General features: G+C 37.1%; 1 protein-coding gene and 1 long non-coding RNA gene across 3 annotated transcripts in view; one reads left to right on the top strand and one right to left on the bottom strand.

The window, feature by feature from the left end:
• COMMD9 (COMM domain containing 9) overlaps positions 1-27379 on the bottom strand; it is a 1186740-nt gene that overhangs the window by 1043183 nt on the left and 116178 nt on the right. The window lies entirely within an intron of this gene.
• On the top strand, positions 1514-13072 carry LOC126936626 (uncharacterized). The gene is made up of 3 exons (XR_007719461.1): positions 1514-1718; positions 10939-11118; positions 12980-13072. It is a non-coding gene; the product is annotated as an uncharacterized LOC126936626 (long non-coding RNA).

Below are 27379 nucleotides of genomic sequence, written 5' to 3'. Positions count from 1 at the left end.
TAAGCTCATTTGAGTTATTGTCAGCCGGTTAATAAAACATTAATTAAAAAGCATATTCATAGAGGTGAGGATCATTTTCATGTGACAAGTTTCTACCTGCTTTTAGAGCCCTAATAGAGAGTCTCAGCTAATTAGCATCATTTCACAAAATACCAGATCTTCGTGTCATTTAATAAAATACATCTCATGACAGCAGCATAGAATGTAAAGGAACAGTTGTGTAGGGGTGGCATCCAAATTGGTTGTGTGGCTGGAAGTTATGAAAGAAAGAAGATATAGGAGAAAGTTTTAAAACCCTGAGTGAAAGAAAATATGTGTAAATTCAAAACAGTTTTCTTGGCCGGGCGCGGTGGCTCAAGCCTGTAATCCCAGCACTTTGGGAGGCCGAGACGGGCGGATCATGAGGTCAGGAGATCGAGACCATCCTGGCTAACACGGTGAAACCCCGTCTCTACTAAAAATACAAGAAAATTAGCCGGGCGAGGTGGCGGGCGCCTGTAGTCCCAGCTACTCGGGAGGCTGAGGCAGGAGAATGGCGTGAACCCGGGGGAGCGGAGCTTGCAGTGAGCCGATATCGCGCCACTGCACTCCAGCCTGGGGCACAGAGCAAGACTCCGTGTCAAAAAAAAAAAAAAAAAAAAAAAAAACAGTTTTCTTGCCTTTTTAATATATTTTATAGAAAATGTGTCTATAAATACTAGATGAGTTTTTGTATTTCCTGGAATTCCTCTTTCTTTGCATCCTTTTCCCAGATAATTCTAATTTTACATATTTGTGATATCAGAAATTCAACAAAATGCTGCTATAAGATATTGATTTTTTAAGGTTATGATGTTGAAATAATAATGCATTTAAAATTATAAACATATTTTGCATGTCTACCAAGGGAAGGTCACTGTTCTAGGGCTTGAATTTTAATTTTAATCTTGTTCATAAAATCGTGCAACTTTCATGTTGCAGGAATAGAACAAGATCCTCTATCTCGTGGTGATTTACACTTGATATTTTGGAAAATATACACATTATACAGGTGCACTGAATTAATTGCTCATTTAATAACTCTTTTAATTTTTAAGGAAAATTTGATATTATTAGCTAATCACTACTCAAGATATCCTACATTTTTAAATAATGATTAGTAGTTATGGTAATAATGAATGCTAAAATGTAGCTGTACTTATATCAGATATTTATTATGCTTTGTTTGTATCAGGCAGTATTTTGGTGCTGTATAATCATTGCCTGATTTAGCTTTGAAAATTTCCCCAGTTTAAAAATGAGGCAACTGAAGCAGAGAGCAGTTGCATAACTGGTCTAAGGTCAAAGAGACAATGCACATCCAAGGTTGGATTCAAATTTAGGCCTATCTTTATTCCAAGCTAATGCTTTTAGCCACCACACTCCACTGCTTAAAAAAAAAGAAAAAAAATGAAAACACGTTATGAAGGAAATTTTTTTGTAACTACAAATTAATCAATAACTTTTGTTCTTTGTATTCCAAAAACAGGTCATTGTGTGAAATGATGAAATGCATCTTCATAAGAAAGCGCAAGAACTTGAATTTGAGAAGAAAAATATAAAAGGAAAAATATTCTAGAATCAGATATGAAAATCACCGTGTCAGATTATGAAGCTGGAATTTATTCTTTGAAAAATAGAAGAAAACAAGATAAAACTATGAAGAACGCATTGCTGCTGCTTTAACAATACTCAGAGATGTAAGTTTATTACACACATGTACTAGTATGTAAAGATCATGTCTATGTGGAGTTAACAGCCCCAGAACTTTGTGTTCCTGGCCAGACTCACTCTTCCTTTTACTACCTACGGCCATCACAGCCTTATTACTACCTTGTATCTTGGCAATACAAGTGCAAATTCCATTCTGCCTTCTTTCCTGCCTACATCAGTGTAAAACTCCAATGTCATCCTACAGCCCTAGACTCTTATATTCTGTACATTGCCTGTTATCACTCCACATCCTGGCGCATTCCAACTCCTGAAACCTTTCCACTGTGGCTTAGAAAACCCATTGTCTAAACTACTTGTATCATCAAGTTCTTCTCTGACAACTCTCTGCATCTTCTTGCTCTAATGAGAATCTGACTCCTTCCTGAGGATACTATTTTCTTTTCATCCCTCTCAAGATGTGATTATTGAACAGACATACCCCCCTTATCTGGAATTAAGATATATGTCATTTGGGTCCCCAGTGCTGTTATAGATCTGTCACTTTTCCTCTTTCTCAAACCCCCTAGTTATTTATTTATTCATTTATTTATTTTTATTATTATACTTTAAGTTCTAGGGCACATGTGCACAACGTGCAGGTTTGTTACATATGTATACTTGTGCCATGTTGGTGTGCTGCACCCATCAACTCGTCAGCACCCATCAACTCGTCATTTACATCAGGTATAACTCCCAATGCAATCCCTCCCCGCTCCCCCCTGCCCATAATAGGCCCCGGTGTGTGATGTTCCCCTTCCCAAGTCCAAGTTATCTCATTGTTCAATTCTCACCTATGAGTGAGTTTCTGAATCTCATAATTTCATGTCTTCAGATAGTACTAGCAACTACCTTCCTTGCTGCGGTCACTTTCAGATTCTTGGATTACTCACCTTCATTCCTCAGAGATTTTGGGTCCAGGCTTGTTGCCATTTTCTTCAATAGTATTTTTGTGATAATTCAAGTGTTTTCAATAACCATGTAGATGATCCTTTCAACACCATGACTTACCAGTTCTTTAACTCTCTTCCCTTTGATTATCTTTTGCTAACTCCACTTCAGCTATTCATTTTTCATTGATACAACTTGATTTCCTTTACAATCTCAATTTCAAATACGTTATATCAGACACCATTTCCTATTTCTCCACTTCAATCCTTCAAGAATTCTAATTCTCACATTTTTTTTTTTAAATGGATGCAGTATTTGCTATCCATTGTTGCTATGTTTCACTTTTCCTTCCCCATAACAACTTTATTATTAAACCAGTTTAGACCCTATGGCCCATGATCATCAACACACTCATCCCTTTTAACATACTTACCTGGAAAATTTCAACACTAATGAAAATCTCTATTTATACACACCTGCATTCAAGAAGCTGATTGTTGCAGATGAAAGACCCACAAACATACTGACAGGTTTCATTTTAAGTTTCTGATACTGACAAGAAATGGTCCCTGTTTTATTTTCCTGCTCCATTCACTCTTCCATTACCGGAGATAACTACTTCACGCTTTCTCTTCCCTTCTCAAACCTCCAAATTTTCCTATAATTTCCTCCTTCTAGACTTAGAATTTTTCTTTGTATTTCACTGAAAAAAAAAAAAGACAATAAAAACACCTTCTTTTGGCTCTGACTGTCACATCTATGTATCTTTCTGCATCTGTTCCTGAAATCCTTGCCTACCCACTTATTACTGGGAATGAACCATGTACCCCTAAGGCAGCCCCTTTACTGGGGCTCTGTTTCCTTTTCTTTCTCAACTATTCAAGACTCTAGATCCAGGAATAAATCTGTTTCTCATGTGATTAATCTTTTCCTTAAACTAGAAAATAGGGATTCTAGTTTCTAAACAAGTTGCAATATCTACCATACATATATATGTTTTATTTATATATATACACACACACCATACCATATATATACATATGTATATGTATGTATATGCATAAATAGCATATAAATATATTTAAATATATATTTATTTTATATTATATATATTTTATAATTTATATATATTTATATATTTTATATATTTATATTTTACACACACACACACACACACATATTCCAGTCTATACAGGTACCAAAATAATATTTGTAAAATGTAGGTTAGTTCATTTAATCCCCATGCTCAAAATCTTCTCTTGGTTTCATATAGCATTCAGTAAATAAACTATAGTTGTTACATGGCCTACCAGGACTGGCATGACCTGGACTTATCCTGCCCCCCGATCTCTTCTTGATCCACACTTCCCCTGGATGATCCATTCTAGCCACCTGGACACTCCTGATGATTTTCCACTAGGTATGTAGGTTTATTCCTCAGGTCCCTTGCACCTGCTGTTCCCTCAGCTTGAAATGCTATTCCCCCACGTAGTCTTAGGGCTTTTTCTCTCACTTTTTTCAGGTCTTTGCACAGGTATCTTCACATCGGTGAAGGATTTTCTAATTACCGTGTTCAAATTACAATCCCTTTGCCATACCACTCTGTACCTCCTTTCTGTGCTTTTATTTTTCTTATTGCACCTCATCGATTCACTATCTGACAAACTATGTATTTTATTCTTTGTTGATTGTTGGTCTCCCTTGTATTAGAATTTATAATCCATAAGTCAGATATATTTTGTCTTCTTTTTTTCTTTAACTGTTTTATTCACAGCATCTAAAACAACACTTGATATATAGTACATGTTTAATATTCATTAAATAAATAGTTAACATATAAATTTTATGTACATAAATACACAAAATATGACAGTACCAATTACTTTAAAATTCCCATCTGAGTGTACCAATGATAGTATGGATTATGGCAGATAAGGCTAGAAGAAATACACCGAGAGAAGGGAAATTGCCTCTCTCTTGCTAATGTTACCTAGAAAGCTAATGAGTATCTAGACACGAAAACACAGCCGACTGGAGAGTTTTAATACCACAGAAATCATTAATATGAAAAAAATTTTCCTCCTTTTAACAAACTAGCTTTGAACTATCAGTAGTGTTTCCCAAAGTGTATTTTATTTTAAAATTCTTGCAGGAGCTTTTACCAAGCATTTTTATGAGTAAGGGTTTCTACTGTTACATAAACTTGAGATACAAGAGGAAAATATTCTATGCTCTGATGATGATTATATTTTACTATCAACTAACAGAACCAAGGAAGGATAATAGATGCAAAGCTTTGGATGATATAAGCTATTTCTCAAATACATGTGAATATGTGCATGTTTTAATATTTATAACATAATAACAGTAATTTTACTATTTTAAATTATATAATTTTACTACTGCTACATAATAATAAACTCTATACAAACCTTTCAACTTTCTAATAGTGTAATGCCAGTCTTTGGGGCTGCTACCACTATTCTGTGTGTGTGTGTGTTTGTGTTTTTTTAATCCCTTTTTTCCATCCCTCACGCAGAGCAATGGACTAGATGTTAAAAAATTTGAATTCTATTCCTGGGCCCTGAATGTACTTAACCCTGTGTCACTCAGCCAGTTCTTAAATATCTCTAAACCTCAGGTTCTTTAACTTTTGATCAACTCAATTGACATATGTGAACACCTGCTCTAAAAAAAAAATGGCAATTTTAATCCCTGCTCCACATTTCTTCATTTATACAGCAAACATTATAAGAGTGAAGGCCTCACTGTCTCTCTTCTTCAAAGCTGATATGTAAATACTTATAGCAATGTGATAATCTTTGTACTATATATATATATAATATATATAATAGTCTATTAAAAAACATGACTTAGATAAAGGTAGTATTCCATAGGGAGGTATGGCAGATACCCAAATATTTACATCTTCTTACTAGATTTTTCTCTATCAGTCCTTCCCTGCAGCAAGTTTATATTTCTCATTGTTGTCGTGCTTGGCTATATGACTGGCTTTGTAAAGAGAAATATCAGTGGAAGTGGTATGTTTCTGTGTCAGCAGAAGCCCATAAGCTCTAAAATATGGTTCCATCATGTCTGTTCTCACTTTTTCATGAGACCGCCTTGAACCCGATAAAGGGTACTTCTTCAGTGTTGGTCTCAGATACTGAGTCTGTTCCATCACTCATGCACAGTTGATTTGTGACAGACACAAACGTGAGTACAAAATAAAGTTTTGTTGCAAGCCTCTATAATCTGGGGTTATTTGGTACCACAGGAATGCATAGCCTAAGCTAACTATATAGAACAACTTCAGAGATAGACTGACATTTTAGATGAGATTGGATATTAGTTGTTTACCATGTAGGCCTGGGATTAGTGAAAGAAAAGCTGGAATTCTAGGCAGAGAGCTTAAATGTGCAAAGCTCTGGAGGCCAGAAAGAGTGGTGATTTTGATGATTTACACATGTTTTGGTATGTCTAAATCTGACTTTCTATACATAGAAAAAGGTAAGCTTTGAGAGGTAGGCCAGGGACATATGATGGTCAACTTCATATATTATGTTAAGATCTTCAGACTTTAACAAATGAATTTCAAGTATTTCAGGCCCTGAAAATAACAACATTCATTTTGTTATTGAAAAGACAACATTCTAGCTCCAAGGTAGATGATGGATAGGGACAAGGTGAGAGACCATTTGGGATACACTTGTAATAATTCAACAGAGAAACTGGGAAAACTTGAATTATGGAGGTGACAGTGGTGACAAAAATGAAAGGATAAATTCCAGCGCACTTCCTCATTAGTAAGACTTAATGAGGAATTGGAACGCAGAGGAACAAGTAGAGATAGCAATGGAGGAGCGGAAGGGCAAGGTGCCATATGTTGAAGAACTCTAAATGTGTGTATCTCCCTTTACAAATGTGAGGAGACATCAATTCTACCACACTGTTAATGAGGAAGCATAGGAGTGGGGCAGAGTAAAACAAAATATGAACTTGTTTTTGGTGAGGTTGTTCGATGGCAGAAGGAGAGATATGGTAGCTGAGTGTCAGTTTGCAAGCATTTCATATTCAGAGTTCTCAAATTCCTTGTTCATATTGTCAGTAAGCAGCTGATAAACCACTTTTCACTGTAAACTGTGCCTAAAATCTTGATCCAGGATGACGTCCACTCTTACTGGTTGTTTGATTCCATCTAACTTCATTATTCAGTAAAAAAGTTTCTGTTCATGACTGGAATCGTAATGTCGTAGTTCATTCAAGTGGCTATAACAACACACCATGGATTGGGTGGCTTGTAAATAACAAATTTATTTCTTACAATTCTGGAGTCTGAGAAGTCCAAGATCAAGACAGATTCTGTGTCTGGTGAAGGTCTACTTTCTAGTTCACAGATAGTGCATTCTTGCTGCTTCCCCACATGGTGAAAGGAACAGCCAACTTCTCTCAGGCCTCTTTAAAAAAAACAAAAAAACTCCTTTTATTTCAGGTTCGGGGCCCATGTGAAGTTTTATTACATAGGTAAACTCATGGCACAGGGGTTTGTTGCACAGGTTATTTCATAATCCCAGTAACCAATAGTTATCTTTTCTGATCCTCTCCCTCCTTGCACCCTCCAGCTTCAAGTGGACCCCAGAGTTTCCTTCTCTGTGTTCATGAGTTATCATCATTTAGCACGTACTTATAAGTGAGAACATGTGGCATTTAGTCTGTTCCTGCTTTAGTTTGCTAATGATAATTGCCTCCAGCTCCACCCATGTTCCTCCAAAAGACTTGATCTTGTTCTTTTTTATGGACGCATAGTTTCCGTAGTGTATATGTAGCAGATTTTCTTTATCCGATCTGTCATTGATGGGCATTTGGGTTTCTTCCATGTCTTTTCTATTGTGAATAGTGCTGCAATGACCATTCATTTACATGTGTCTTTATGATAGAACGATTCATATTCCTCTGGGTATGCACCCAGCAACGGGATTGCTGGGTGGAATGATAGTTCTGCTTTTAGTTCTTTGAGGGATTGCTATACTGCTTTCCACAATGGCTGACCCCATTAATTTACACTCCCACCAACAGTGTAGAAGTGTTCCCTTTTCTCTGTAATCTAAACAGCATCTGTTATTTTTTAACTTTTTAATAATAGTAGGGCCTCTTTTATAAGAGCACTAATCACATCTACCAGGGCACCACCCTCATGATCTAATCACCTCCCAAAGGCCTTGATTCCTAACATTACCACGTTTGTGTTTATGTTTTAACCTATGAATGTTGGGGGAACGTACACATTCAGATCATAGCAAATCAAGACCAGTGGCACTGCTATTATGACAACCACCATTAGTGAGGCTGTAGTCTACATTGGATATCTGGGTTGTTTTAGACATGTAGAAAAATGTGGCACCTTTGAATTACATGCATTCATATATTATTCAACTTTCCATTGAAATTTATTGGTGGAAGAAGACAAATCAGAAGACAACTTAAAGAAACTGATGCTATAAACTCCTGCTTTCAATGTTTGTTATTAAAGTTGTTGGATGAAGGCTCCGGGAGTATCCAAAGTTGTTTTACTCTTTATTTTTAAACTTTGTGAGGTCACTCACTTCTCTGAACTTCATTCTTTAGTAGTCTCAATTGCGAGTAACAAAAGGATGTTTGTTTAGGGAAAGGTCTTCATTTTGGCACTGTAGAATAATGCCTGCCTCTTAGTAGATGCTCCATGAAACTTCGTTACATGAATAAATGATAGTCATAATATAAAGTGTTTTAGGTATGTAATGTTCACACTGAAATTTGTTGTATTTGAATATAAGAGGATGAGACAATTTGGAAGAATTTGGTCTATACAAGACATACCATAAGGAATGAAGATGTCTGAGGAAAGATGAAACATTACATCTTTTTGTCATACGTGAAGTAACATGAGGAGAAATTGTCAAGAATGGAGAAGAAGTCAGAACTGCTGGTTGTGCTTTCATTTTACTTTTAAACTAGAGATATTGGTATAAATTTAATTAGCAAACTGAAGGAGAAAAATACTCTACCTCATTGACAAATAGGAAATGAGATATGGATTTACTTTTAACCTTATGCATGAGAGGAAAGCTATCTAAATACTGAGGCGAGTGTAATATGGGGTCTTTCGTGTTCATTAGTTAGAGCCAATAATGGATAAAAGGTCTCAGAAGCTATTTGATTTGACATTTAACTTTGAAAAGGAAATTTACCAACAGAGAATTTGCAGGAGAGATGAAGAGAGAAGGTTAGGACTTGGTGAGTTTCAGAGACATAGGGAAAAAGCATAAAAGATATTGTTTTAAAGAAATAAACGAATTCATGGTGTGATAAAGGCAGGGAACATTGGAGGAAAGACTTGGGAGTTAATAAAGCAGGTGACACTGGGTATACTTCTTCCCTCTGAGTGTCTAGGAAAGAAATTCCCAAGTTGGCACTCACACACCCTCGTCGGTTCAATTCAGTCATATCTGCTTTCCTCTGGTAATTCTCTTTTCCTTTCCAGGCCCCACACAGTTAGGAATGCTTTATTTTCCATTTCAGCTAGTGCTTCTGTCTTCAGCAGGTACTTTATAACTGCCACTTTGGATGGAACTTGCTTTTGTTGTTTTGTTTTGTTTAATTTTCTCCTCTCTGACCTAGATTATGACTCCAGTTTCTGAAGTGGTTTTAATAGAACTCATCTATCCTCATAATTTATTCTAATAAAATATACTCATATCAACTTAGGAATTAGTTCAGAAAAGGACATTCTTCTACTCCAAATGCACTTGGCCTTGTTTGTGCCCTCATTCTTCAGCTAATTCCTAGGGGAATTCAGTCCGATTGGGTAACCTTTGCTGTGCAGGTTACCTCAGTGGACTCTACCGGTCTTTATACTTTTGTGTCCCTCTGAGTGTAGATCAGATTCTCTGCTTAATTACCTGAATGTGGTTTCTGTGGCTTAAACTGTCTGATGTGCTAGTTCAAGCAATGGAAAAAATCAATAGTCTAATCAGTCACCCCATTTCTAATTTTGTTTGTGTTACTTACATTATTCATCACACTCACAAATAATGCTTTTTTTTCTTCCTCCTGCCAAAGTAAAAATCAGGTCAAGTTAAGCAAAATAAACAGAGGTGGAAAAAAATAAAAATGTATGTCTTTATTCTTTTAATTTTGGATTTGGAGTTTACAATACAGAGACAGTATAAGAACACATGAAAATTTATTTCTGTGGAAGTGTATGACTCCTGCAGGTGCACATTGGCTATCTACTCTGTTTGCAATTAAAATAAGCAAAATCAAACTAGAGCTACTCTCAGAGCCAACTTTAAAAGAGAGAGGTGTTAGGATAATAACACCAACCTCCAAGAACTGTTTTTGGTGTTATATGAAGGAGTCTAGAACAAAATGATTGTTCAACAAATGACAGTAAAACAAACCCAAACACGAAACTTGAGAAAGTGTACAAAATGAAGATGTCCTTGGTGATGGGGATAGAGTCTGTAGATAGGAGTCCCTGCTAATTCAAACCTACGACTCATAACTTGGGTTTCCTGCTAAATGGTTACTTCTTGAGTATCTGGGCATTTAGTGGTATCAGTAGATAAGCATGATTTTTGTATGTGTGTATCTTTTTCTGGCTTCATTGTGGTAGGGCTATTGTCGTTGTATAGTTGCTTGTTTATTTATTTATTTTGACCAAGGGAAGCAGTTTTTGTTGCTGTATTGTTTCTTTGTTGTTATATTGTTTCTTTGAGACTAGGAGGGTGGAAGAATTCTTCTTGTTTCCCTTACCTGGCTCCAGGTCCTTCAGTTTCTGCCTCTACCTTTCAGTCCTTCCACAAGAAGAGTGGAGGCAGAAACTGAAGAAATTGGTCTTATACAAAATTTTGTGAGAAATGTAAGAAACAGTGCTGTTCTAGTGCCCTTAGAATCACTAGGAATCACCACCTCAGGCAGAGCATTGCTTTCCCAGGCAATTAACTGGGGTGGCCAACTCAGCACAACTGTGGTAGAAAACTGAAGCTACTCAGTGAGCACTGAAATGCCCAGTGGGCACAGTGGATTTCTAGTGGAGACCTGGCAAAACAGTGTAGTAACCAGATGGCATAGATTCACCATGACCACACATGCGAAATCCTCCGGGGACTATAGGAAATATTTGATAGGGCAGATTATTTTTGCAGTCAGGCATTTTGGGTGAGAAAATGAGAGCCAGAACTGAGTTGGGCTAATTTGTGATGCCCTTCTAGCTATAGACTCCCTTGAAGTCACTTCCAGTGATAAGAGCTAATTTTATGTCTTTTGTTTTGCCCACAGGTTATCACCAAAAGCCATCAGCAACTGCCACATGAGGCAGTCCCTACAAGGAGAGCATTGCCTTCTGGTGTATTGTGACAAGCTCATCTGCATGCATGCACGAGTTCATATAGGACTGACATTTTTGAAAGAACACCACAGCTTGAGAAATAGAAAGAAGCTTTAGATCATCCAATCCAGGTGATTTTCACACAAAGTTTGACTGTAAAACTTTTTAGTGAAGATGCTTTTCTACTCAGTATACATTTACTGAGCACATACACATATGTAAATACAGATATGAATAAAATACAGTGCTTATCTTAGAAATGATTCTGTTTAATAAAGGCATCTTTCTCTCACTCTGTCAAACAGACATGTATGTGCACACACACATGCATGCACATGCACCCCACAATGCTCCTTGAATTTATAAATAAAAGGGAGCTATAGAATGGGCAGAGGGGTGAGGGTTGGGGAGATTGAGAAAAGCGTTGCAGGGGAACTGTGAGAAGGAAAGGTTTTCTAGTAACACATATTACTTGACCTGGTATTGGAGGCATGAAAAAATATTTCAAAGGCCGAAATTTAAAAAGAAGTTATTCCAGGCATGAGAGTGGTATGAACAAAGGCAGAAGCCTGATAACATAAAAAATTAGAGAAAATAAATATAGGCCACAATTTACAGACTTAAAGGTCTACTTTAAGGACAGCGTGGGTCCATTCTGACAGGATATTGATAGTTAAAGATGGGCTTTGGGGAGATTGTTCTGGTAACAGGGCCCTTTGCTGGGTAAAGACAGAATTAGAAGAGGAAATGACATTTGTAATGGGAGCATCACCCAATTTTCTCTCTACACAACCCTGTAGTGACTCCTGGGGTGACTTTACAGAAACCAGAGGGTTCCACAGACAGGATTTAAAAGTTCTTTTTCTTTTTTTTTGAGTCCATCTCTCACATTTCACAACTGAAGGAACCATGGCTTGGAGTTCATGAATAACTTGAGCAAGATCATACAACAATCTATTCTTGAGATTTTGCTTCATAGCACTCAACTATGGATCGGTAGCTGTAAACTGCTTCAAGGCATTTTCTCCTGATTACTTCATACCATAGTGATTTGCTTTTCCTGGATATAGTCTCAGTTTTTCTTGTAATTACCAGTTCCTTAAGAAAAACAGAGTTCATTAGATTTCATGGACATTAGCAGACCAGCAGGTGTCTATTACAATGTCTATGTATTCTTGATCACTATTATAATTATTGCCATTGTTATTATCATTTGAAGTGCCCAAAATTGTGTGTTTTCAGAGTCATGAAGTGTCTTGACATTTAATTTTTAAGAATTTCATTTAAGAGCCAAAAGTTGCAATTGCATAGTCTAGGAGACATTTAGATGTTAACAACTCCTTTTAGAATGAAACACATGGTAATAACCTATTTATATTGAAGATAAATGCCAAATTACAACATGATGTATCTTTATTAGCATTTTAAATTATCTTCTTAAGGATTAGGAAGGTATCTAATTTCCTTCATTAACATTTTACCCAGAAGTAATCCATGAACTAGCAGCTTCTATAGTCCTGGCAATCTAGCTACAGCATCCTACATTGATTGAGGTCAGGAAGGTATGGAAGAGGCTGACATGAACAGGAGCATTTCTGAGTTTACTGGCTATTGCTTCAGCCTCTTTTTTATTCTTTGTTTCTCTTCCCTTTAAACATGTTACCCAGATGAGATGATGGTCAGAACTCCCCTAGAATGTTTTAGTGCTTAACTGGGAGTAGTGGAGATATTATTCATTAAATGGAAATATTAAGAGGCTTTTTGTTACACTTAACATTTAATAGTGGTTAGTGTTGGGTAGGAGAGTAAAAGCTTGCTGATATGGTTTGTCTGTGTCCCCACCCAAATCTCATCTTGAATTGTAGTTCCCATAATCCCCATGTGTTGTGGGAGGGACTCAGTGGGAGGTAATTGAATCATGGGGGCAGTTACCCTCATGCTGTTCTCATGATAGTGAGTGAGTTCTCATGAGATCTGATGGTTTGATGATAGGCTCCTCCGCTCCTTCACTCTGCACTTCTTCCTGCTACCACGTGAAGAAGACATGCTTGCTTCCCCTTCTGCCATGATCGTAAGTTTCCCGAGGCCACCCCAGACCTGCAGAACTGTGAGTCAGTTAAACCTCTTTACTTTATAAATTATCCAGTCTTGGGTATGTCTTTATTAGCAATGTGAGAATGGAGTAATACACTTGTTTCAAGAGTTTCATTGTAATTAACTGCATTAGGACAAACTGGAAGCCAGGTAGCTACCTGCTGTATGTATAAGCAATCGAATCAGCTCATCTTTACTTTTTATTCCCCGGAGAGATCCTAAGAGCTTACCTTGGGTTTTTGGTGACTCACTATTATCCCCTCAGCTCTCCTTTCCTTTAGATTTCTGCCTCTGCTGTCTCAATCCCAAAACTTATTTAAGCTGATTTTTCAACACAGTTTTACTCCTGGCTAGTGGACATTGAGATAATTAAGTGAACTTTATCCTTGCAGAAGTATCATTTAAGGAAGAAACTTATAATTTAAAAGTGAAGTTTTGTGACTAAGATGCTTTCAAGACACCAAAGAAAAATTCCTACAGAGGAACTAAGAGTTTTGTGAAACACAGAGAGAGAGACTTTATGGAGAGCCTTTAATGGTAGGCCTCATCCCATGTATAGCCATCTTCCTGTCTAGTAGGTTAATTCTACAACAAAGAATGAGACTGAACCATGATTTCCTTTTGATGCCTCATTACGTATTTTTTTCTTTAGCTGAGTCTTCACTTTTATACAGAGCTAGGTGTTGTAGAGTGTTGAAGTAACAAATCAACCCATTTGAGCTTTGGAAGGTACCAATTTGCCTTTGGATATCTTTAGTCTGGCTGTATATATACCATTTTCAAAGCATTTCTGCACTTAAACACTATCCAAAACAACATGTGTCAGTTTCTCTAATTACTTCTGATTAAGAAAAAAGCAAATTCAGGCCCTCAAGGCATTCATACTTTGCTATACTACTGGAGAAATGAATGCTGCAGAGCAAAGCAGCTTGAAAATTAATGCGCGGCACAACACAAAACAGCAGTTTGTGATTGCATTTCTTTCCTTCACTGTATTTCAAAAATGTTTTACACAACAGGAAAAGGAGAAAAAAAGAGCAGATGGTTTGAGTTATAAAAGCCATTGAAAACAATGGTGCAAAGACATCTCGGTGTGGTAAAAAACTCATCAAAATTGTCAGTCACTGAGTCTGCAGAAGAGCAAAGGGGAGAATAGATGAGGTGCAGACATTTATAATAGAGCTGTTTTGATGTGGGCCCTAGAAAATGACAGAAACATGGTTTAAAAACTGAGAAGAATGTGTCAAAGGATAGAAGTATACTGTGAAATTTCTCCTTGAGTTAATAGAAAAAATAGAGGAAAATATTCATTTTGCAAAAATACAGTGAGATATTTTCCAGATATTTCCTTAAGAAGCAATTAGAAATTTGTTCTTTCCTTAATAAGAACTTCATTATTATTTAATTAAAATATATTTTTTCTATTTGTAAGAAATAGAATAAATTTATTGGAACTTTGGAAGAAGTTTATTGTACAGATCTCTCAGAAACCAGAAGTACAGAAGTTAATACCAAAAATCAGCCTGGCAGCTGACCCAGAGCAAAATATAACAAGAAGCTTAACGAGGATAATTAGTTTTACAATCCTTGGAATGAGGACTCCTGACTAATTTTCACTATGTAATTCTTCTGTGCTCAACAAGGTTCCTCTTAATTCAAGAAATGATCTGTGTTGGCTAACAATTACATGTAGGTTTTATTACCTTAGGATTGATCTTACTTTTTTGACATCCTTCACTTTTCCCAATCACTGAAGTACATCCTTACCTGTACAAGGAATCATACTGCATTTTCAGTATGGATTCTGGCCTATGGGGTACCCCATTATCTTGGTCCATTTAAACTGCTATTATAAAACACCATAAACAGGGTAGGTAATAAACAACAGAAATTTATTTCTTATAGTTACAGAGTCTGGGAAGTCCAATATCTAAATACCGGCAGTCAGTGTCTGTTAAGGGCTCACTTTCTGGTTCATAGAAGACATCTTCTAACCGTGTGCTCCCATGGCAAAAGTGGTCAGGGGTATTTCTTGGACTTATTTTATAAGTGACTTTATTCCATTTCTTAGGGCTCTGTCCCTATGACCTAATTTCCTCCCAAATACCCCACCCCCTAATACAATCACCTTGGGAATTCAGGTTTTGACATAAGAATTTTGAGGGGACACAAACATTCACACCATAGCACCATTGGTGAAAGTAGCTTCTGAAACTTTCTTCTCAAAGGCATTATTTATGTGCCTTCTGAAAATTTTCATGGTTATCATGGGTGATGATCTGTCACTTACACCACAGACTAGGATCTCTGACCATATTCAGACAAATTCACGTGATGGAAGGAAACAAAGTTTAGTTGTAGAAAGTTATCATACTGCAGTCACATGAGACATGATACAGATAAATAGAACCACCACAGGCAGCACCTAAAGAGTAGGTTTAGTTGTATTACTCAAGCATTGTGATGACTTCCAAGCTTTCAGTCAATGTCATATCTTTTCTTTTTTGAGTAAGGGGATTGATGCCCAAAAGTAAAATAAATGTGCTGCAAGAAAAACTATGAATTAACATCTGCCAAGTATCAAAGAATGTTGATCGAGACGGAGAAGCAGGACTTGAGGTATAGTGTAATATTGCCAAGAAGTTTAAGTCCAAAAAATTTAAACATAATTATTGTTAAGATACAAAGCAAAGGAGACTGAGAAAATATTGCAGACATCTGAAGGAAATTAATTAAAGTAGCTTATGAAGTTAACTTTGAGTCATTGTGAGTATTTAAATTAAATTTTCTGCAAATAGTTTATCACTCTAAAATAAGGAAGTACTAAACTTAGCAGTAGTACTGTGAGACAAGAATCACATAGCACCGTTCTCCATGTATAGGTGTAGGATTATCCTGGTTTGGGACACAGGAGAAGATCAGAACCTGGAAGAAAAAGATCTCAGAAAATCTGTTTTCCTTTCATCATCCTGACTGCACTATTATATCTGAACTCTATTGTTTTGTATAATACGTCATGGTCCAGTCATATACAGACCAAACTGAACATTTGGTTTTATTTTATTGAGTCAATTGAGTAGGTTTTAAAAATTCCTTGTAGGGTTCAAATATCCCCAAAGAAAAGGATTCATTAAGGTATTATTATATCAAATAATAATAATGATCCCTAACATTTATATAACACTTATTTGGCAACATTTCAGATACTTTGCAAACATCAGTTCATTTAATTCTCATGAAAACCTGATAGTATTCGAATCAGCCTCATTTTAAAGATGGGGAAACTGAGGCACAAAGACTATAAGGAATTTTGACAAAATTATATAGTTAGCAAGTAGCAGAGAGAGAATTTGAATCCAGGCAGTAGCTGCTAGATTTTATGGTGTTAATATCTGTGCCATAGTGCCTCTCAGGTGTGTAGAAATCTGAAATACTTTGGCTCCATCACACTGACCCAGATGCTCTGGGTGAGCAAAATCAAATAAGTATTTCTTTCTTTATTCAAAATCAAATAAGTATTTCTGGTATGCAGAATGCCATTCAAAAGGACTAGGTGTGTGACACTTTATATAAATGTAGAATATCCAATTAATATTACTGTATTCAACTTGTGTTCTTTGTATAATTTGTGTTCATCATATTGGTCACAGTTCCAGAAGAAAAGATTGCCATTTTTCAGCGGGGTCAGTGAGGAGAGTTTAAAAAATAAGCTGGAAGAGTTTATGGAAATCTTGAGGGTATCAGCAGCTAACATGCCTATCTGAAGGAACAAGAGAAAGAAAAGCCTTTCCCAAGAGAAGGTAACTATGTGGAGAAGGTTGTCATAAGTTCAAACCTTCTGTAGAGGAATATGGCTATACAGGAAATTAATAAGAAATTAACTTCCACTGAATCACTTGACACTGGTTGCTGTTGGTCAAACCCAACCAGGTATCAAAAGACCAGAGAGCTTGTTGGTGCAGCCATTTAGGTCACCCTATCAAGGCACACAGCAGCGTGGGTACAGAAGAGTAGGACATGGATCTATAAGTACAAATGGAAGATATCTTACGTACTTTGGAGGCCCAATACCTCTTGTCTGCTTGGTTTCCTAGCATCAGAGATATTTCTTATGTATATGACCAGGTATGTAGCTTCATGCAGTGGAAGATAGAAACTTCCTTCTACTCCTTTTCTTTTTTTTTTTTTTTTTTTTTTTTTGAGACGGAGTCTCGCTCTGTCGCCCAGGCTGGAGTGCAGTGGCCGGATCTCAGCTCACTGCAAGCTCCGCCTCCCGGGTTTCCGCCATTCTCCTGCCTCAACCTCCCGAGTAGCTGGGACTACAGGCGCCCGCCACCTCGCCCGGCTAGTTTTTTGTATTTTTTAGTAGAGACGGGGTTTCACCGGGTTAGCCAGGATGGTCTCGATCTCCTGACCTCGTGATCCGCCCGTCTCCGCTCCCAAAGTGCTGGGATTACAGGCTTGAGCCACCGCGCCTGGCCTCTACTCCTTTTCTTGCTTTATTCATGTAAGACAGAAACTTCCTTCTATTCCTTTTGTGCTTTATTCATGTAAAATTTACACTGGCCCTTTAATGCCCAGCTGAAATGGCAGCTTTATGGTACTTGTTCCCCAACGTTCCCAACCAAATGTGATTTTTGTCCCCTTCCAATTCCATACAACATTGTCTTTGAACTTTCCCTGAAGCACTCATCCTGCCTCTTTTTAGTAAAGCTAGGTGCCTATTCACAGATGCCCCCACATACCTCCCCACCTCATTCCACAGAATGGTGAGTACACCCTCTAATTAATCATAATGCTAAGCACAGATTCCAACACAAAACGTGGCAATACACAATAGTTGAGGTTTCCTTTTATTCTCATTCCTGTTGATGCTTGCTTTCTTCTTTTCTTGTAACTTCCTCAGTATGCTTAACTACTTTTCAGCAATCTGCTGGTTCTAAAAAGCTTTATGAATGAAAATAGTCAGGCCAGTGCACATATTATTATCTTCAAGCCAGTATCTTCTCACATGATTGGTTAAGAAGATTTTTCTCTAAAATATGGTACATGTACCATGTGGAGTAAATAATATGATTTTGATGGCAATGGAATACTTTTTAAATTTATTTCCATATTTATCTTAATATGTATTAGAAAATTATAACTAGCACATACCTTTAATGGTCACTGACATTACTTAAAATCAGAGAAAATATAAAAAATAAGACATTTAAAGAAAATGCCTAAGAAATATTTGTAGAAATGACACAGGGACATTGCAAAAAATGTAGAAGTGTTATAAGAAACAAGTAAAAGGTGGAAAAGGCCTGGCCTAGTCCTAGGTCCCATTCTTATTCTGGTTATGCCCTTCCTCTTTCCTTATGTCTCACTGCCAGGACCACCTTTCCTTTAGACATCTCAGCTGGCTGTCAGCTCTCACAAAAGTATTAAGTGCTAAGCACTGCTGTCGTAAATTATCTGTTTTTGTACTTCACATCCTTGCACAAAAGGATTTGCCATGGCTTATGACAAAAACCAAAAACACAAGACAGAAACAGCTGAAGCACAAATGCAAAGAAGTCAAACTGTAGGCTCATTCTCCAGCTCCTTTGCATGTTCCCATTCGCTAGTACTTTTTAAGTCCCTGCTCTGTTTCCATGCTTTTGCTGTTCCCTTTGCTAGGAATTTCCTTGTCCACCTATTAAACTTATGTTTTGGTTTTTGCTCATGTCTTGCTTCCTCTGTGTGCCTTAGCCAAGATTAAATTCTCTCTCCTCCATGTTAACATATTTTTCTATCTAGAGCCATTAGAAAAATTAGCACACCGCATTGCAATAATCAGTGCAATCTTCCTCCCCCATGAGCATCCTGAGATCAAAGACTATGCTTTATTTACCTAGGGCTGCTATACGGTCTGCTACGCTTTGAGCAATTAGTGATTATAACTTTTGTCGTGCCTGTGGGTTGTGTTCAGGAGCCGTCCTAAACCTTATAGATGTTTTAAATAATTTAATATTTCCAAGCATCTTAACAAATATGTTCTATTATAATCCCCATTTTACATATGAAAAAAAGATACACAGTGGTTACATAAATTGCTTAAGGTCAATAATTTTAAAAAAGATGGTTTCGCTGTGTCTCCCAGGCTGGAGATTTTTCTCGGCTCAAAGCTCCGCCTCCCGGGTTCACGCCATTCTCCCGCCTCAGCCTCCAAGTAGCTAACAGCGCCTGCCACTCTAGGGTCACCATGTTAGTTGCTTAATTGTTTGTTAACCCTCAGTGACAATAATGACTGTGTTGTCAGGTAAGAAGTCCTTTAGGAATATTTAAAATGGTTACCCAGAGTGAAAAACTTAATAAACATTAAAAATTGACCATAATATTTGACGGCAGTGAGCATACTCAAACTTCCCAAGTCAGGGAGGAAAATGAAGCCCCACACAATGACTTTGAGGACCAGCCCTGAAATTGGTAATTGGTAATTGTATCTCAATAGATAGGTGATAGAATAGATTTTCCCCATAACATTTAACTCCTTCCCATCCGATCCCCACTTTAGGGTGATGATTTCTAAGCAACATTAAAAACTTTAGAGAGCTGGAAAAGAGGTAGTTAAAGGAGCTGAGAAAATTATGCTGTGAAATTGAGGAGTGAATGGGAATTTTAACAAAATTTAGAAACAAGCAGAGCAGTTAATAACAGTGTTTTCAGGAGGAAATGAAAAGTAGAAAATAGTAAGGAGAGTGGAGAAAGCACCATAGCTTCAGTGGCTTTTACCCTTCTGAGATTTACATCAGGATTCTTAATTGAAATGAAGATAAATCAGGAAGGATGCACTAGGTTATGTGCTGGTAACACAGTGCCCATATTTCAGTGACTTAATGGAACAAAAGTTTATTTCTCTCTCATGTCGAAGGCAATTGATAGTGTGCTCAGTTCCTTATAGTCACTCAGGATTCAAGCAGACACTTACCTAATTTCAAAGGAGGCAGAAAGTTAGAGGGGTGCATTCATGGTAAATATTCAGGAGGTGGATAGTAAGTAACATTTGGTGAATGATACTAATTACTACCCCAGGGGATAATGATAGCATCCATGCCATAGAGTTTCTGTGTGTATTTAATGAGATCATGCCTAGAAAGTACCAATCACATAGCAAGTGTTAGCTATTAATGATGGCAATAAGCAGCCCTATTTTCTCAAAAAGTTTTTCTTTTTTTTTTTTTCCTTAAATAGGGAAGTTGTAATACAGCACATTACACACACATATGAAATCAGAGCCCAAGTAGATGAAATCTAATTTCTAATTGGAAGCATCATCCCCAGGTCTACTATTAACACAATTATGAATTGATTCTTGGCATCTGAGGAGAAAGTTTTTAGAAAGGCCTGATGAATGTCATAATGTATGTATCATAATGCAAAGGTACTCTTTAATTTTAACATATAAATATTTCTCAGTAAGTATTGTATTTTATAATGAAACACACACACACACACACCCCCCGATAAACAATTTGTCATTTAAACATTTTTGTTTCTGAAAAGCTGCTAATAAATGATTGTTGTTTGCTAAAATTTTTGATGTTCTAGACGTAAGATAAAAATGTGAGTTTAAAAAATCTGTATAATACAAAAATAAATGAAAGACTGTTTAGCACAATCGTTCATATGAAATGTTAAACCTGCATAGGAATAGGACTTCAGATGTATAACTATTTGTGTTCAATCACTTCTTGATATTATATCAAATTTTTTTGTCTGTTTCACAAGAAATGTGTTGCAAGGATAGTTATTTTTGCCATACTGAGAAATGTCTCCTGGTGGATTTTTTTTTAAAAGGTAACTATTGCGTTCTGAATCATTAGCTGACAGCAATACAACTTTGAATGTAGCAAGAAAACAGCTTCCTCTCACTGCGTGCAAAGGGAAAGCAGCAGGGGATTTCCATATGCGGTGTCAGTCTAGGTAAATGACATCTGTTATGAAATTGTGTCTGTGCCCAAGACATCCATTAATGGATGCAGGCACACCTCAACTACAGAAGGCAGCTGCTTTATATAGCAGCAGGGTTTACCAGCAACAACAGAATCAATAACAGCAGCAATTTATAAATCACATCAAATTAAATCTGCAAACCTCGTGGCTGACAGAAGCATTCTTTAATATCCCCTAGTCTAAGTTTTCTAACTATTAGTTGATTGAAGAAACATTGAAGGGGCTGTCATGCCCAAAGACAAGCCAAATGCAAAACAATTTATTGTGCTTAGGTGGCCTTTCATTTAACCTGAAAGATTCTAAAGCAACCAGTCTGCTATGTGGGTAAGATGAAGGCCTGGTAGCTCCATCTCATGGTGGTTAGTGAATGGGGAGATTTTATCAGCATCTCTATTCCATGACTTTTCTACTGCCTAATTGGGAAATACATTTTTCTCACCATTTAAATCTTAACTCTGAGCCAATACGTCTCAATTTCTGTTGTACACAATTTTTTTTCTGGGGAATTTGTTAAATTTCCCAGGCCCTACCCTTGGGCTTTCCAATTTCTAGGCACCAAAGTTGAGTCTCAAAAAGGTAGTAAGAGGGCTCCTCTGCAGTAAACACCACCCCCAATAACTAATTTATTGATTCTTATATATGAATTCAACCATGATGCTTACTAAAATTACACCTGTTTTGGACCTACCTTTGAAGGGTCACTAGACACAGTAGGCATAGGCACTTGTGTGTGAAAAACAAATGCAAAGATGATTCTGATGTATATTTGAAGGGACAGTTATAAATTATCAATCTACATTATAGTGCCAAAATATACAGTTATAGTCATGTGTTGCTTAATGCTGAGGATATGTTCTGAGAAATGCAGAGTCAGGCGATTTTGTTTTTGTGTGAACATCATAGAGTGTACTTACACACTTAGATGGTTTAGCCTACTACACACCTAGTCTTTATGATTTCAATAGCCTATTGCTTCTATGCTACAAACCTGTATCGCATCTTACTGTACTGAATAAAGTAGGCAACTATAACACAATGACAAGTAATTGCATATCTAAACATACCTAAACATAGAAAAGGTACAGTATAAATATAGTATAATCTTATGGGACCACCATCATATATGTGGTTTGTCATTGACCAAAATGATGTTGTGCAGTGCATAATTATGAAGGACCATTTAAGATATGGATTACATAATATGAGTCATCAGAGAACAAATCAGAAGACCAGCCAATGTTACTGAGTTCTTACTATTCTGTGGTTATTGGTTGGCTGTATAATGCCATACTTAAAAGCCATGGTTTTGAAAAAACATATTGCATGATTATATGGTTTTGCTGTGTCCCCACCCTAATCTTATCTTGAATTGTAGCTGCCATAACTCTCACATGTCATGGGAGGGACCTGGTGGGAGGCAGTTGAATCATGGGGGCAGGTTTTCCCTGTGCTGTTTTCACAATAGTGAATAAGTCTCGGGAGATCTGATGGTCTCATAAAGGGGAGTTCCCCTCACACGCTCTCTTGCCTGCCATCCTGTAAGACATGCCTTTGCTCCTCCTTCACATTCCACAATGATTGTGAGGCCTCCCCAGTCATGTGGAATTGGGATTCCATTAAACTTCTTTTTTTTTTTAATAATCAGCCTCGAGTATATCTTTATTAGCAGTGTCTTTATTATTATGTCTTTATTATGTATTTGTTAGAGCAGACTAATACACCTGGGTTTGAATTCTAGCCCTATCGCTCTCTAGCTGTGTGGAGTTGAGAAAGAAAGCCCTATGTTGATTTTCCTTATGTGTAAAATGGATAACATGAAGTCATTATGAATATTGAGTGTTAACCAAAAATAGCAATTAAACCATAGCTGTCACAGATGTTCAGTCATTGTTAGCTGTATTAATATGTGCCACTCGATTATGTCATTGAATTCTCAGTACAGATTATTATTATCTCCTTTATACAAAGGAGAAAATGGAAACACAGAGAGGTTAGGTCAGCAGTCCAGAATCACACAGGCAGCAGCATTATGGTTTTCATATACTTAGCCGTTACTCCGAATGTAGAGCTGAAGGAAACCATAAGTTTTTTTAAACACATTCCTTATCTTTCTCAAGGTTCCCTAGTGGGTTATTGATGATGTGGGCAGTGATTAAGAGTAGGAGGTGATTGCATGTGTTTTGGGGGTAAGACAGAGGAGGCCCCTCTATTACCTACTTCTACTGTGCCTTGACTGTAGGAGAGTCACTTAAAATTTCTGTGATTTGTTATATAAATATGTAAACTGTTAGAATGGTAAGACTTGCTTCATGAGTATTTTCTATGGATTAAATGACAAGGTGTGAATTACCTAGTAGGTGCTCAGTAAATATTGATTGACTTCTTATTCTGCCTAACAGCATTAGAAAAACTGTTATGAGCATAGTTCTACCCTATGTGAAGTAGAAAATATAAAAATAAAAGATGGTGAACACTTACATATGAAACATTATATCAAACATAGTTCCTGCTTTATACTTGGCATTTTGTATTGATAAACAGAGGTAGACTCCTGGCATGTATAGTACTTCACATGAAGTTATGTTCCTCCAGTGGACCGTTGGATCAGTGCCAAACAACTGATCCAACTGAAGCCAATCAGATTCTCTCCTCTAAAATCTGAAATTAGATTCAATGTGTGGATTTTGAGGTAAAATCAATTTAAAAAATTGAGCCAGCCATTTACACAGAAAAATAGATAAATCAGCTCAATAGATGAAAGAAAAATGAGATAGTCCCACAGAGAGAAGCAGGTTGAGAACTCATCTGGCAGTAGAGAGGAAGAATTTTTAACTATCTGCTCAGGTTTCTGGTAGCTGGCTGGGTACTCTTTCCCACCTGTCTTGAGACCTAATTGTTTATCTTTTATTTGGATATTCTGAGTTTGCAGAATATCTTTTCAATAGCTTTTATTTTATGCTTAAACTTTGAAGTGGGTTTCTGTGCTTTGGCATAAAATAACCTTGACTACGATACTGATGTAGGAAGAAGAGAAGGAAACTAAAAAATAATTGCTAAGTACTTCACTTAATCCTAAAACAGCCCTCAAATACTACAGGCATTGTTACTCATAGTTTGATGGTAAGGAAATTGGGATTGAGAATGTGTAACTTACCTAAGATCAAGCTTCTATAGATGATAGGAACACAAGTGTTTGTGACATCAAATCTCACTTTCATCACTACTTTAAGACACAGAAAAAAAATCATTATACCACACACAAGATGATGCACTGAAATGAATAAGGTAAGGTCATTTGAGTGACCTGAGAGTTAACAAAACTCAGTGTATGTAAAATGCTACAATAAGGATCTTTAGCAATAAATAACATTATATAATATGCATCTCCTGATTTAAAAAGTATAACAATAAAACCATTTAACAAGCATATATAAAAGCAATTTAGAGGTCTAAAAAGAAAAGTTTCTAATCTCTATCTTGTTCCCCCAAAATATTTTGCCTTATTTTGTTTTCCACTGAGGAATATGAACACATGTAAATTTAACCAAATAACCAAATATTTTGGTAAGTTAAAAGTCCTTTTTTCCCCAAATACTAAACAATAAGAAAGCACTACCTACGTGGGTTTTTTTTTTTTTTTGCTGTTGTTGTTGTTGCTGTTGTCATTGTTTTGTTCTGTTTTATAAATTTAGAAAATATAAACTTAAAATAAACTACTTAGCACTCTGGAATTGTAAGTTCATTGAAAATACTTTCTTACCTTGTAATAGTGATGTGATGGTTAATACTGAGTGTCAACTTGATTGGATTGAAGGATGCAAAGTATTAGTCCTGGGTGTGTCTGTGAGGATGTTGCTAAAGGAGATTAACATTTGAGTCAGTGGACTGGGGAAGGCAGACCCCCGCTTAATCTGGATGGGCACCATCTAATCAGCTGCCAGTGAATATAAAGCAAGCAGAAAAATGTCAAAAGGCTAGACTGGCTTAGCCTTTCATGCCTACATTTTTCTCCCATGCTGGATTCTTCCTGCCCTCAAACATTGAATTCCAAGCTCTTCAGCTTTGGGACTCTGACTGGCTTCCTTGCTCCTCAGCTTGAAGATAGCCTATTGTGGGACCCTGTGATCGTGTGAGTTAATACTTCTTAATAAACTACTATATATATACTGTGTGTGTGTGTGTGTGTATATGTATATATATAAAATAGTTACTATATACAGTTCAAGTCACCGTGTGACCTGAACTGCCTCTCATGAACTAGGTGCTTTCTGATACATCTAACCATAAAGTGGATCATGCAAAGCATCATTCCATCATCAAATGGAAGTGGTATACTGTATGTGTGTCTCTGTGTGTGTGTGTGTGTGTGTGTGTATATATATATATATATATATATATAAAATATGTGTGTGTGTGTGTCTATATATATATATTTTATTTCCACCTTTGTCTGAGGAGATAAACCCTGTACTTCCTGAGGCAACAGTCATGGCCTCTTTTGAGACAGTGGTCAGTGGAGATAATGTTGTTTCTCCTCAGAAGTCACCCCCAACACCCCTGTTTGCCTCTAGACCTATAACTAGACTAAAGTCCTGGTGGGCCCCTAGAGGTGAGGTTCAGAGTGTGACCCATGAGGAAGTTCCCTACACTCGAAAAGAACTGCTTGAGTTTTTAAATTTATATAAACAAAAATCTGGAGAGCAGGCATGGGAATGTATATTAAGGGTGCGGGAAAATGGTGGAAGGAACATAGAGTTGGATCAGGCTAAATTTATTGATTTGGGCCCATTAAGTAGGGATTCTGCACTTAATGTTGCAGATAGGGTAGTTAAAAAAAAAAGGTTCTAGATAGTTTATTTGCTTGGTTAGCTGAAATAGGGATAAAAAGATTGCCCATTGTGAGTGAGCTGGAAATTCTTGATCTCCCTTGGATTAATGTAGAGGAAGGGAGATTGGGAGAGTGGAGTGGTTAGTCACTTTAGACATACTCATCCCAGCTGGGGGGGCCCTTAACCAATGCTTTGCAAAATAGATTTGTGAGAGTGGCACCTGCATTTTAAAGAGCCCTGTAATGGCTCATCTCTGTAGGTGAAGTCTAACAGTGGGAACCACATTCAACTACAAAATGTAAATGCAATGGGAATAATTGGATCCCAAGGTGGCAAGGGCCAAGAGGCAGCACTTAACTGTCAGAGGGAAGGTGGGTGTAGCTACTGTAATGGATGGCAGAGGCAAAGAAGCAATCAAAATAGCTGACTCATGTAGAGCTCTAGCATTGACTAATTAACCACGGTGTTCCTACAAGTGAAATTGATAGGAAGCCTACTTCATTCCTATTTAATTTATATAAGCAGAAAGCTTCTAGGTAGAATGGACAAAAGACTAATTTGAATTGTAAAAGAGAATCATGGCTCCTCAGTCAATTGAGTGACCAGAAAGGCTGCCAGTTTTGAGTGGGGTCCAGAACAGGAAAAGGCTCTGCAACAAATCCAGGTGGCTGTGGAAGCTGCTCTGCCACTTGGGCCATATGACCCAGCAGGTCCAATGGTGCTTGAGGTGTCAGTGGTAGATAGGGATGCTGTTTAGAGCCTCTGGAAGGACCCCATAGGTGAATCACAGTGGAGTCCTCCTGGATTTTGAAGCCAGGCCCTGCCATCTTCTGCAGATAACTACTCTCCTTTTGAGAGACAGCTCTTGGCCTGTTACTGGGCTTTCATGGAAACTGAACTTTTGACTATGGTTCATCAAGTCACCTTGTGACCTGAACTGCCTCTCATGAACTGGGTGCTTTCTGATCCATCTAACCATAAAGAGGATCATGCAAAGCAGCATTTCATCATCAAATGGAAGTGGTATATACATGACTGGGCTCAAGAAGGTCCTGAAGGTATAAGTAAGTTACATGCAGAAGTGGCTGAAATGTCCATGCAGAGAACTTAAAAACAAAACAAAACAAAACAAAACTGGCATGTAGTAAGTATGCAATAGATATAGGTGATTTTTATCAAAACAATGCATTTGCAACCACGTTGTCAGAGTTAGATACATATCTGGTGCTATGTCAGAGCCTAATAATATGTAATTACCTCTTTGTGAAATAGTGATTCACTAAGCATGAGTCAAGGAGTGAAGACAAAGGGTGATTTGTAAGGATAAAGACTTTGGTCAGAATCTAACTGTGTGTGTAGGTCAGCCTCTAGAAATAAAAAGCAACAAGTGGAGGAAGATCTTTGATGAGAATGATATGTCTAGCATAGTAAGAGATTTTGTTACTATTAAGCTCCTGCAAGGATAAATTGGGTTTCTAGGGTTTGTATT

The sequence above is a fragment of the Macaca thibetana genome, chromosome 14, assembly GCF_024542745.1.
Source record: "Macaca thibetana thibetana isolate TM-01 chromosome 14, ASM2454274v1, whole genome shotgun sequence".
NCBI classification, from domain to species: domain Eukaryota; kingdom Metazoa; phylum Chordata; class Mammalia; order Primates; family Cercopithecidae; genus Macaca; species Macaca thibetana.
Note: the sequence above shows the minus strand (reverse complement) of the source record. Positions and strands in the feature narration are given on the sequence as shown.